Source organism: Penaeus vannamei, chromosome 36 (genome assembly GCF_042767895.1).
Source record: "Penaeus vannamei isolate JL-2024 chromosome 36, ASM4276789v1, whole genome shotgun sequence".
Taxonomy (NCBI): Eukaryota; Metazoa; Arthropoda; class Malacostraca; order Decapoda; family Penaeidae; genus Penaeus; species Penaeus vannamei.
The window spans coordinates 16459354-16471581 of record NC_091584.1 but is presented as its reverse complement, the minus strand read 5'-3'; the positions used below and the strand labels follow the sequence as shown (position 1 = coordinate 16471581).

The window sequence follows — 12228 nt, the reverse complement described above, 5'->3', positions numbered from 1 at the left end:
TATTCTTGGAAAAGAGTTCTGGTAATTTCTTTCAATGTTATATTTCTTCTGACTACTTTTTCCCGAAAAATCCCCTTCGGTATGTATTTTCTCGCTTTTCTTCCTTCTGGATTTACTTTCCCCCTTTACTTTTTGACCTATGCAATTTCCAGATTTTTTCCTCTGGCTCTACATTATCAACTAAACGTGCACTTTGTTTATTTATATTCCTCTGGACTGTTATGGCTTCGCCGCAGCAACTTACAGATCTTGATAAATGTCATCGATTTATTCTTTCATTAGTTTAATACTTGATATTTACAACGTAAAAATTTATATAACCAACCTCTCATAATTCAGTATTAAGAACAATAAATACTAAGTCTAAATAATTGAAACAATTAAGAATATATTCGAAAATTGAAACCGTGGATTTTATAAAAAGGTTGTTTTGTAGTTGTCCGCGCCTGGCCTGGTGGCGAACTTTTCGTTTCGTTATGTCGATTTTTAGCCGATTTCCCGCCGAATAACGGATTCCTTTGATCATGTAAGTCCAGTGAAATGCATCATATATTTGTCTATAATTTCGTTGTCTGACCCAGGAAATATTCATAATCTGAGACCTGAAATCAGCCTGAAAACTCGCATGAGAGTGGGGTTTTCCACAATTTTATTTCAGAGGAGGAATGTTATGCTTTTAATTTCCCATACCAGGTTTGGTATTCTTCATATCAGTGAAAAAATATATCAAACACTCAGGTTAGAGTATTGTCCGTGATATTGTTAGTTTTGAACCTCCATTTCTCTATTGAAAATAATACGTAGGCCTATGTCCAGATGAAATTATTTGGAATAGTAACTTTGACTTAATTTAGGTGTTGCACAAAAAATACTTGTTGCACTTGTACTATTCTTATTACATATTCCAGTTCATATAGAAGTTTATTCTTCCATTCTATGTGGATTTCGCCATAATAGAAGTTAGAAGAAAACAGGAATTGAATACAAAATGTCTTACAGGTTTAGTAACTAAGAAAGACCAGGTTGATATAAATTAAGTTCGAACTTTTATACGCCAAATTTATGACAGATCCACCTGTTGATTCTTTTGTATAAAATCTATCAACTAAAATCATCTCTTTATTCTTTTCTTTTTCTAGAATATCATTCATAAATTTAATCCCCCCAAATATTTCCCCTAGGTTTACTTTTCCCTGAAAATACCCCATCATTTCATGCCGTTTTCCCCCAACATTTCCCCAGTTTTCTACTCTGTTCTACTCTTTCCGCGCTCTCCTTCCCTTGCCTCCCCTCCCCACATCCCCCGTCGTCCTTTCCCGTCTCCCCTAATGTCCTCTCCCCTTCTCCCTTCTCCCCTTCACTCATTATCCTCGCCAGCACTTCCTCCTATATACGTTCGCCTTACCTTAACGTGCTTTTCCGTCCCAGTCGTTTGTTGATCTAGTTTTTATCGTCTCTATCATATTTTATTCTTTGCACTTCTCTTTCTTTTTCGTTTATTTCGTTCTTCAATCCATAAATTCTCGCCTTTCCTTCTATTCCCTTAGTTTCTCGTTTCATTTTCCACCTCCCTCACCGCTATCCCGTCTTCGGTCTCCCTAACCCCTACCTCCTTCTCATCTTCTCCTCATTCTCCTTATCAAAACCCGTTACTTTCTCCCATTCCACTCTTCCTCTCCCCACCTCCCCTCTCTCTTACTCTCCCTCTCTCTCCTCCCCCGGTACAATCGTTCCTGGTATCATTATTGCTGTCCGGGAACATCACACACACACACGTGTTTGTTTGTGTGTGTGTGTCGGTGAGTGTGAGTGTGTGTGTGTGTGTGTGTGTGTGTGTGTGTGTGTGTGTGTGTGTGTGTGTGTGTGTGTGTGTATGTGTGTGTGTGTGTGTGTGTGTGTGTGTGTGTCTCCGTCCGTCTGCAAGTGTCGGTTAGGATACGTTTATTTTTGAATATACACATGCGTGTACATAAAGATAAATGATGAGGCTGAGAAAGATTAAGAACGAGAGGGAAAGAGAAGAGGAGCGAAAAGCACAGTGGTGAACGAAAAAAATGAAAGTGAAGTTTATCTCTATCACATGATAGTAGAGCAGACTAGAACATTTTATATTCATTCCATTAATCATTTTTTTCCCTTTCGTCGTTTATACGTTTTTTTCATCTCCTAGTCCGTTTATATAAGCAATTCTCTCTCTCTCTCTTTATCTTTCTTAGCCCTTCCTCCCCCCCCCCTCTCTCTCTCTCTCTCTCTCTCTCTCTCTCTCTCTCTCTCTCTCTCTCTCTCTCTCTCTCTCTCTCTCTCTCTCTCTCTCTCTCTCTCTCTCTCTCCGTTTCTGTCTCCCTCTTTCTTCCCCCGTTTAACCCTCTGTCATTCCCTGCTTATTAACTTTTTTAGCATTTATTGCTTTCCGTAGAAGTCAATTTTCCCTCCTCCTCTTCCTCATTACCGCCCCCCGCCTTGTCATTATTGGTTCTCACTAATCCCTAACCTCCCCTCTTTATTCCCCTTTTCTCTCCCTCTGCTCCATTCCCTATTCCTCCCCTTGCCTCATCCCCACCCATCTATTGTCCTCTAAATCTGTTATTATTGTTCTTTATTCTCTCCTTCATTCCTCCCTCTCTTGTTTATCCTCCTTGCCTTCATTTGGTCATGTACGTCTCTCCTGTTACCTTGCCTCCCCTATTACCTATTATACAATGGAAGAATAGGAGAATATGGAAGGGGGGAGAAAGAGGGAACGAATGAGAGAGGGAAGAGGGAGAAGGAGAGAGATAGGAGAACGAAGGAAAGAAGGGGAGAATAGGGGACAAGGAAAGAGGAGGAGAGAGAAGAGAAAAAGATGGAGAGGAGTGTAAATGAGGGAAAAAAGAGAAGTAGGAGAGGGGAAACGTAAGAAGAGTTTAAATGAAGAAGGAATAGAGGAGTGAAGAAGGAAAGGGGTATCGAATAAAAGATGGACACAGAAAGGAAGACAAAAGGAGAAGGAAATAACTGGGACGAAAGAGAAAGAAAAGAAGAGGAAGAGAGAGAGAGCGAGAGAGGAGAATGAGAGGGGGAGAAGAGGGAGGGACGACGTAAAAGCAGCTGGCAGATTTCACGTGTTTTTGTTGCCATTGAAGAACACACAGGGTACAGTGTTGGGGGTCATTGTTTACGTTAGGGGATACGGTCGCTATCTGTTTACATCGGTGAATCCGGAGCGGAAAGTCTTTTTTCTTCTTTACTTCCTTTTTTCATACAAATTGACCTATAGAATTCGGAACATCTATTAGGATTTACTTTATATCTGATGGTATGTAAATTATCCACGGATATTGTTGTTAATCTAAATCTGCTGATGGAAGAGAAATGATTTTACGTCCGTGACTCGTAGTAGTTTGAGGTCGCAATCTCTCTCTCTCGCGTCTTTCATTTCTTTCGCCTGTGTACGGAGGGAAGGACACGGCGTAAATTATTTATTCTTGAAACATGTCGTAGGGAAGAATTCCAGAACTCAATGCTTTTTATCAGTTATCCGTAAAAGGTTGGATTCGAAAAGGACTTGTCAAGGAAGAGTTTCCCGCATAAACTTGAAGCTTGAGAAGAGGGGGAGGGGGTCCGGGGCGCATGCGCGGACTGGAGGCGGGAAAGGAGCACGTGTTTACGTGAGTAAGCGAATCAACTTGATAAAGGTATCGCGAAAAACGAACGATAACTTCCTTTATTTCTGATACCGACCGGTGGATATGAATGAAGCCTTTTGATTGAGATGGGTTTCATTCAGTGGCATTCGGTAAGAGACGATGTTACGCCAAGAGAAAGGAGAAAGAGAGAGAGAAAGAGAAAAAAAAATCGTACAACAGGGCTGGCTCCGCCCATCGTGAGTCAGACTGGCAAAGGCATTGATCGCCATAAACACCCCCCGTGGACCCCCTTTTCCCCTCACTCCCCTCCCACCTTCCATTTCCCCTCTCCCCTCTCCCTCTCTCCTCTCCCGTCCCTCCTTCCCCTTCCCCTCTACCCTGTCTCTCCTATCCCTACGCCATCCCTCCCTCTTCCCTCCCCCCTCTCCCCTCTCAGAGCTGCGTTATCCCCCCCCCCTACGCTGCCTGACCCCTCCCTTCGCCTCCCTCCCCTCCCCTCCTACCCAAACCGCCCTTCCCCCATCCACATATACGCACACACAAACGCACCGCCCCTTTCCCCTCCCTCCTCCTCAACAGACTTCCTCCCCTCACAGTCGCCGGTAGTGCGTGTGCGTGTGTGTGTGTGTGTCTCCCCTCTCCCCTTATTTCACGCGATCTGAGGACGGGTTCTCTCCCTCCCCTCCCTCACTCTCGCGCGCGCTCAGATACGGTAGATACGGTTCTCGCTCTCTCTCTTTCTCTCGCTCTCGCTCTCTCTCTCTCTCTCGCTCTCGCTCTCGCTCTCGCTCTCTCTCTCTCTCTCTCTCTCTCTCTCTCTCTCTCTCTCTCTCTCTCTCTCTCTCTCTCTCTCTCTCTCTGTCTCTCTCTCTCTCTTCTTTTCGTACATTGCAAATATACACATTTTCTCTTTCTCGATTTAATTTTCTTCCTTTTCTCTTTCCTTAACTTTCTTCCCTCCTTATTTCGTTCTTCCTCTTCTTATCTTTCTTCTAATTACTCCCCCACCCCTTTTCTCTTTCGCTTTCACTCTTTTTTCCCCCGATGCGATACTAAGTCTTGTTTTGTTTTTTCGTTTATTTGTTGTCCCTTTTCAGTCCAGAGTGTCCATGTTGCTCTGTAACCGCCTTGCAAAGTGACTGTCCGCGCCTGTGCTAATTCGGGAATATCTTTGTGTTCTGTTTATTTTGACTTTCTATTTGAAAAGGAATATGTGACGTGAGATAACAATGTCGTGAAGAAATTAGTGAATTTCTTTAAAAGTGATAAGTTATGATAAAGATTGTTGTAAGACATATGTGAATGATGTAACGGAAATGTGTGTGTGGAGTGAAATCAATCTATGCATTTGGCTTTGTTGAGCTGCTTGATCAATCTTGTTGATAAAACGATTATAGTGTGTAACATGCAATGCTGACTTTAAAAAAGAGAAAAATCATAATGCAAAAAAGAGAGAGGAGAGAGAGAGAAAGAAAGAAAAACAAGAAAAAAGAAATCTGATATTGCATTCGGAAATCATCCCAAACTTTTCGGGTCGTGCGAAACGTGACGTGTATATTCCGTAGAGCTTCATCCGCCTCTCTTGTGGTCGAGAAAGAAAAAGATTTCATTCTTTTTGCTTTTTTGTAATAAGCATTCGATATGAAATTCAAACCAAATAAATTCTAACTGAAATAAAAAATACTTATATAAAGAAAAAATAGATGACAGCCTGATTCATCTCGTGTGTGCGAGACGCAAACAAAAATCAGAATAAGAAAATATAACAGATTTGAAAATGATTTCGTGGTGTGCTTGAGAAAATTTGAAAATTTCACGGGTTACGATATACCGTGTGCGTATGAATAAGGTTACGCGGAGTGTCCGTGTCAATCATTCACGGTGAAAACGCGACCACGAAAACGCTGGTGTCGATATCTGCGTGTGGGAGTGTGTATGTGCGAGTGTGTGTGTTTGTGTGTGTGCGCGCGCGTGTGTTCTGTGTGTGGGGCAGGGGGGGGGGATGAAAAAGAGTGAAAAAAAAAGAATCCGAGAAAGCGAGGGAGGGAAAATAAACAAATAAAACAGATATACGCAAAAATATACTGAACTGACGACTCCAAATATAAAGACAGACAGACAGACACAAACAGAGACTCAGACAGACTCAGTTTATGACGTGTGTGTTCAAACATCCTCACATGCCCAGAGTAGCCCATGGTATCGGGTTGAGAGGTGAAATTTGACGCAGAGGAGGAAATACAAAACCAATTAGAAGATCCCGAAGAGAATCATCTGGGAGGGGGGCGATTTAAATAGAAAAGTTAAATCAAAGTAATGGAGGAAGGAGATAGGGATAGTGTAAGAGAAGAGAGACAGACAGACAGAGGTAAATAGATAAGCAGATAGATAGATAAAGATTATATGGACTGGAGGAAAGGAGACAAAAAGGTTGAGGGGAGAGAAAAATGAGAGAACGAAAGAGCAATAAATAAAAACACAAGTCAATAGCGAAGCGTAATAATGTCAAGAAAGAGAGGCAAGACAGGAAACGATAGAAGGAGGATGATATAACGAAGAGGAAACGCCATAAAGAGGAAGGAGAGAGGGAGGGATAACAAGGGAAACCGAAATTGCTCTCAGGAGAAGATGGGGGAAGGGGAGGGAGAGCGATAAGAGGGGGAAGAGGAAGTGATGGAGAGAGAATGAAGAGGGAAACACGGAAAAGGAATTGATATTTATGTTGAAGTCGATAGTGGGTAACGGGCCACAATGCTAATAACAATAATGGGAAAAACAGTACAAAGGTAACGGGAAAATAGTAATAATGGCGATAAAAAAAAAATCCATAATGATAACTGATTTTCTCTAATTTTTTTAAGCTACCTCTTCTTTCTTTCTATAATTTGCCCTCTCCCTCCTCTGCCTTCACCTTCTTTCATTCTTTTCTCGTCTGTAGCCCCTCTCCATATCCTTTCCTTCTTCATTACTCTTACTCTTTCCCTCCTCCCTTCTCTCCTCTTCTTCTCATTCCTCATTTTTCTTTACCTCCTTCCCTCTTCTTCCCTTGTTTTGTTTCACTCCCCCATTTTCCCTCTTTACCTCTCCTTCCCCCTTTTTTCTTATTACCCACCTCATTCCCCGTTCCATCTGCGCTTTTTCCCCTCTCCTACCGCATCCCTTTCCCCTCTTCCCCTTCTTCCACATCTTTTTTTTTTTACTCCCCTTCTCCTACTTCTTTTTTCCCTCTTTTCATCTACCCCCTTCCCTCTTTTCTTTCGCCTCCCTATTTTCCCTTCTACCCTCTCTTTTTCACCCTCTTTCCTTCTACCCTCCTCCACCCCTCTCCTTTCCCCTCTCTCTCCCTTCCTCCCCCTCTTTCCTTTTACCCTCTTCCACTCCTCTCTTTCCCTTCCCTCCCTCTCCCCTTCCCCCTCTTTCCTTCTACCCTCCTCCACCACTCCTTTCTCCTCTCTCTCCCTCCCCTTCCCCTTACCCTCCCCCCTCTTTCCTTCTGCCCTCCTCCACCCCTCTCTTCCCCCCTCCCCTTCCTCCTCTTTCCTTCTACCCTCCTCCACCACTCCTTTCCCCTCACTTTCCCTCCCCCTCCCCTTACCCTCCCTCCTCTTTCCTTCTACCCTCCTCCCCCCTCTCCTTTCCCCTCTCTCTCCCTCCCCCTCTACCACCTCCTCCTCCTCCCTCCCCTTCCATTCTCACCGTGGAAGCAGACGGTGAAAATGAACCCGGTCACCACACTGAAAACTGTTTTAAGAGTTGAGATAAATTTGCAGCCATTTTGAGGTTGTGTGTTAGGCTTTTAATATGGGGGAAAGGGGGGAGGAGGAAGGAAAGGAGAATTAAAATAATGTGTAATGCTTAGGAATAAAAACTTGATAATTTTGGTTGGGATAATATTTGATGATATTATGATGTTTGTGTTGCCGATGTTGAGGGATGATAATGATGAAACTGATAATGATGGTGACGGTAATAGTTTATAATTTTGGCTGTGTTGATGATAGCAACACGACATTGTAAACGAGAGGAATAGATGGAAATGAAAGGAAATGGGAAAATGAAACAGAAAATGGGGAAAAAAGAAAGGAGAAAAAGGTTAACAGGAAGGAAGAAAGAGGGGAGGGGTGGAGGTGAAGGTGACAGGATGCGGTCAACTTCCGGTCGATGTGTAGTGATACGGGTTAATAGAGAGGAGGAAATACGATAGACGGAAGTGCTGGAGTAAGAGGAAGCAAAGGAAAGGTGAAGTGGTCAGCGAAGGAAAGGAGAACGGTAGAGAACCAGAGAGAGGAATAAAGAATTAATCATTGAAAAAGAAACAGACAGATAGACAGAGACACATGAAAGGATATATAGAGATAAAGAGCGACAGAGACTGAATGGATACACACAGACAAACGGACAAACAAAGAAAAAAGAGAGTGACGGGATGAGCCATAGGGAGAGGAAGACAGACAGACAAGAAAAGCTCACAGACAGGCAGGGGAATAAAGAGCCAAAGAGAAACAGGACGAACCAGTCAGTCAGACAAACAGACAGAAACCAAAACGAAAAAAAGAAAATTAGCGACAGGTGGGCAGAGCGAGAGGGAGACGGCCAGACAGACAAACGGACAGAGACACAGACAGGCATATAAACAGAAGATGGAAGAGAAAGAGAAGAGAAAGAGATAGACCTGGAGAGAGAGAGAGATAGACCTGACCAGGCAAAGGGCTCCATGACGACCGTCATTTGTTTTCACTGCCATGACCGTTAATTGACCAGATTTCCTTTATTCTTGTTTGTTATCGAGTCATTAGGTCGGCTTTGATGTCTATATTTTGATGGGGTTATTCAAATACTTTTAGTGGCGCATTTGTTGTTGTTTTTATGTAATGATGAATATTGTTATGATTTACCTTTGTTTTTGTTTTTATTTTAATTTGTGTTCTTTCTTTTTCCGTTTTTTCTGCTTTCTTCGTATAATTTCTCTATTTCATCTTTTTTTTCTTCTTGTTCCTCCTTCTATTACTCAATTTCACAGCTGCTTCTTTGTCTTTCCCTTTTCGTTCTTTTTCTCCCCCTCTTCCTTCATCATCTCCTTGTCGTCTTTATTTCCCTTTTCTCTTTTCCTTACGCCATGCACCTGCCAGTCAATCTGCGTTTTCTCTTGAAAAATAAAAAACAGAAACAATTACAGCAAACGGACAAACAGAATACATACACAAAAAAGAAAAAAATATATCAGAAAAAGTTGAAACAGAATAACAGCACATGATATTAATGAAAAATCTCACAAATTTATAAATTAACACAGACTAATCACCCATTCTCATTCTCCCTATTCTTTTTCTTTTTTTTATATCTATTTTGCATTCTTGTTGTTCCTAAACCCTCTTTTATTCAGTCCTTTCCATTCCTCTTTCTTTTGCCGGTAACATATGGCTTTTTTATATCACGAGCAACATAAGGGCGATTATTTCTTGTTATTGCTGCGAGAAATAATCCTTCCTGTCATCGTAAAAATCCACATATATTATTCTTTAAGAGAAGGCAAATAGGGATAACGAATATATATTTGTTTTTCGTATTTTAGGGACAAAAGGTATATTTATTTGTTTGTGTTTGTTTTGTATTTGCCGGGTTACTTATTTTCGTTATTTGTTTTATGGGAATAGGAGTTAGAGGGTGAGATACAAATGGAAAATAAATATGAGATATTACTTATTGCCAAGTCTACGTTATGGGAGAGAATCAAGTTGAAGAAAAAAAATGGGAAGACGAAGAAGAATAAAAGAAGGGGAAGAAAAAGTGGAAGACAAAAGAGAAAAAAGAGGAGGAAGAAAAAGTAGAAGATCGGGAATTTAGAAGAAAATAAGGAGAGGGAAGAAGAAAAGGCAGGAGAAAACGAAGAAAGAGAAAGATAAGAAGGAATAAGAAATGGGAGAAAACAGAGAAAGAGGCATAAGAAGAAGAAAAGGGAGAAAAGATGAAAAGGAAAATGGAATAAGGATATTGATGTAAAGCATGAAAGAGAAGGAGGAGTAGAAAGAATAAAAATGAAAAGGGGGGGACAAGAAGATGAAGAAAAGAAGAAAGACGAAAGAAAAGAAGAAAATCCAGGAAGATTAAAGCAATAAACAAGAGTAAGAATGGTAATAATCATAATGAAAAAGAGAGAAATGACAAGAAGAAGAAAAAACAAACTTTATTACCAGACGCTTCTTCTCAACCTGAATGGATCTGGAGGAGGTTGAAGGAGAAATTATCGGATAAAAATTACAAGAGTCGATTAAATTGATAAGACAAACTTGGTACAAAAGAACATAGAAAAGGAAGAAAGCTAGAGAGGGAGGGGGGCGTAGGGGGAATGAAGGGGGGAGGGACGGAGAAGGAGAGAAGGGAAGAGAGGGAGTGGAGATAGGAGGAGAGAAAGGAAGAGAGGGAAGGGGAAGGAGAGAAAGGGGGGAGGAGAGAAAGAGAAGGGAGGAAGGGGAGACATAGGGGGCGGAAGGAGAGAGAGGCAGAGAGACAACCAAGCAGACATACGAATGAATAGATAAAAAGAAAGACAGGAAGGTGGAAGGAAAGGGATGGATATATTCAGATAGAATATCCGTGGCAGACAAAAGAAGAGAGAGGACAGGAGCGAGAAACACACAGAGAGAGAGAAGGCATTATAAACAGGCAGACAATAAGAAAGCCATATAAGATAAAATATCAAACCATAATATCCTATTCCTCCACCTCCCCCTACTTTTCTTCTTCCTCTTCCTATAGCTCTTCCTCCTCTTCCTCCTCCTCTTCTTCCTCCCCCTTCTCCTCCCCCCACTCCCCTCCTCCTTCCTCTCTCCCTCCCTTCCTTCCCACTCCCCCCTCACTCCCTCCTCTTCCCCCCTCACCCTCCTTCTTCTTCCTCCATACTTTTCCTCGTCTCTTCCTCCTTCCCTTATCTTATCCGATCTCGCCGTCTCTTTCTCCTTTCTCTTCAATACCTTTCTTTGCAAAGAGTTATTTGCCTGTTGCTTTATTCTTACATATATTTTTTTCTTTATCAAATTATCTCATTCACTAATCATCTTTGTTCTCTAACAGGTTTACACCAGGTTTACGGAAGCAAGAAGAATAGCATCATCGGAAGTGTGTTTTTTAATATTGTCCAAGAAAGTGAAAAGTGTTTGTGAAAGTAAGAAATAGAAGTGTGAATTGAGGAAATAGAAAAAAGAAAAAGGGTGATCACTGGAAAGGGGGAGTGAGATAACAGGTAAAGAGGGTGAAAAGGAGAGAAATAAAATCTACATCAGTGATGAAGTGAAGAAATGAAAGAATAAGCACAGAGAATTTTTTTAAATAGCAAAAGAAAGGAAGAATATAGTGCTTCGCGTAGAAAAATAATAATAATACCCCAAAAATCAATAAAGATCAAATAACATTGATAATCATCAATCAAACCAAAAGTATTTTGACACGTAAATCTTCAGGCTACTCAAAAAACCCTAAATTTACCAGGTGAACCTCCAAGACAGCGAGCAAGTCATCAGTCATCGAAGGTAAACTAGCAGCTGTAACGCTTCCTTTTGTTGGTGATTCATTCTTGGTTTCCGTGACGTGGCGATGTACCTGGAAAGAGTAGTCTGCTGGTTGCTAATTAGGTGAATTTTGGGTTGCTTGTTAGTTGGGGCTGTTTGGTGTGGCTGCTGGGATGGGTAATGTGTGGGTGCCTATCTGTCTATAGTTGTTGATATGGTGGATGAGTTTGGATAATCAGGTTTTTATGTTTGTCTGTCTCCACTTCTCTCTTCTTCTTCCCCTAATCCTTCCCTCCTTTCCTTCTCTCTCTCTCTCTCTCTCTCTCTCTCTCTCTCTCTCTCTCTCTCTCTCTCTCTCTCTCTCTCTCTCTCTCTCTCTCTCTCTCTCTCTCTCCTCCTCTCTCCCTCCTCCTCCTCCTCCTCCCTCCTCCACTCCCTCCCTCTCTCCCTCTCTCCCTCTCTCCCTCCCTCCCTCACTCCCTCCCTCCCTCTTCCCCCCCATCCCCCAACATCTCCCAATCATCTCCCCACAATTCATATTTACCAAAGAAACGCATCCATCAGCCCGTAAATAAGGCTCTTGAAATCGGACACTGAAATCCTTATCATCCCGATTTCGACCCGCTATCGATTTCGGAGCCAGCATCGAGCGGAAGCGTCGAAGGTGAATTCCCGAAGCGTCACTGTCGCCCGCTCGACTCGCCCTCCGGTGTCACCTAAGGGGTTGGGTGGTTGTGGAAGGGAAGGGGGTTGTAAAGGGTTGGGAGGGCCAGGCTTTTATGGAATGGTGTGGATTATTTCTCTCTCTCTCTCTCTCTCTCTCTCTCTCTCTCTCTCTCTCTCTCTCTCTCTCTCTCTCTCTCTCTCTCTCTCTCTCTCTCTCTCTCTATATATATATATATATATATATATATATATATATATATATATATATATATATGTGTGTGTGTGTTTGTGTGTGTGTGTGTAAGCATGTCTGTATCACCTTAATTTTTTTATCTCTCTTCTTTCCATTATCATTTATTCATTGATTCTCAGCCTTTATCCGGCCGCGCCCGAGGCGGGCGATCACGTGCCCGCTCCTTCATATCCGGCTT

At 42.1% G+C, this 12228-nt stretch overlaps 1 protein-coding gene across 2 annotated transcripts in view; it reads left to right on the top strand.

The window, feature by feature from the left end:
- The first annotated feature begins 509 nt into the window (after positions 1-509).
- Positions 510-12228, top strand: part of Vang (Strabismus domain-containing protein Vang) — a 325199-nt gene continuing 313480 nt past the window's right edge. The window contains exons 1-2 of one of the 2 annotated variants that reach the window (XM_070114798.1): positions 510-526; positions 10698-11152. The gene's annotated coding sequence lies outside the window, so the exon portion shown is untranslated. Of the gene's footprint in view, positions 527-4218; positions 4238-10697; positions 11153-12228 lie in introns of those variants that run through there. The other variant, XM_070114799.1, reaches the window with a different exon arrangement.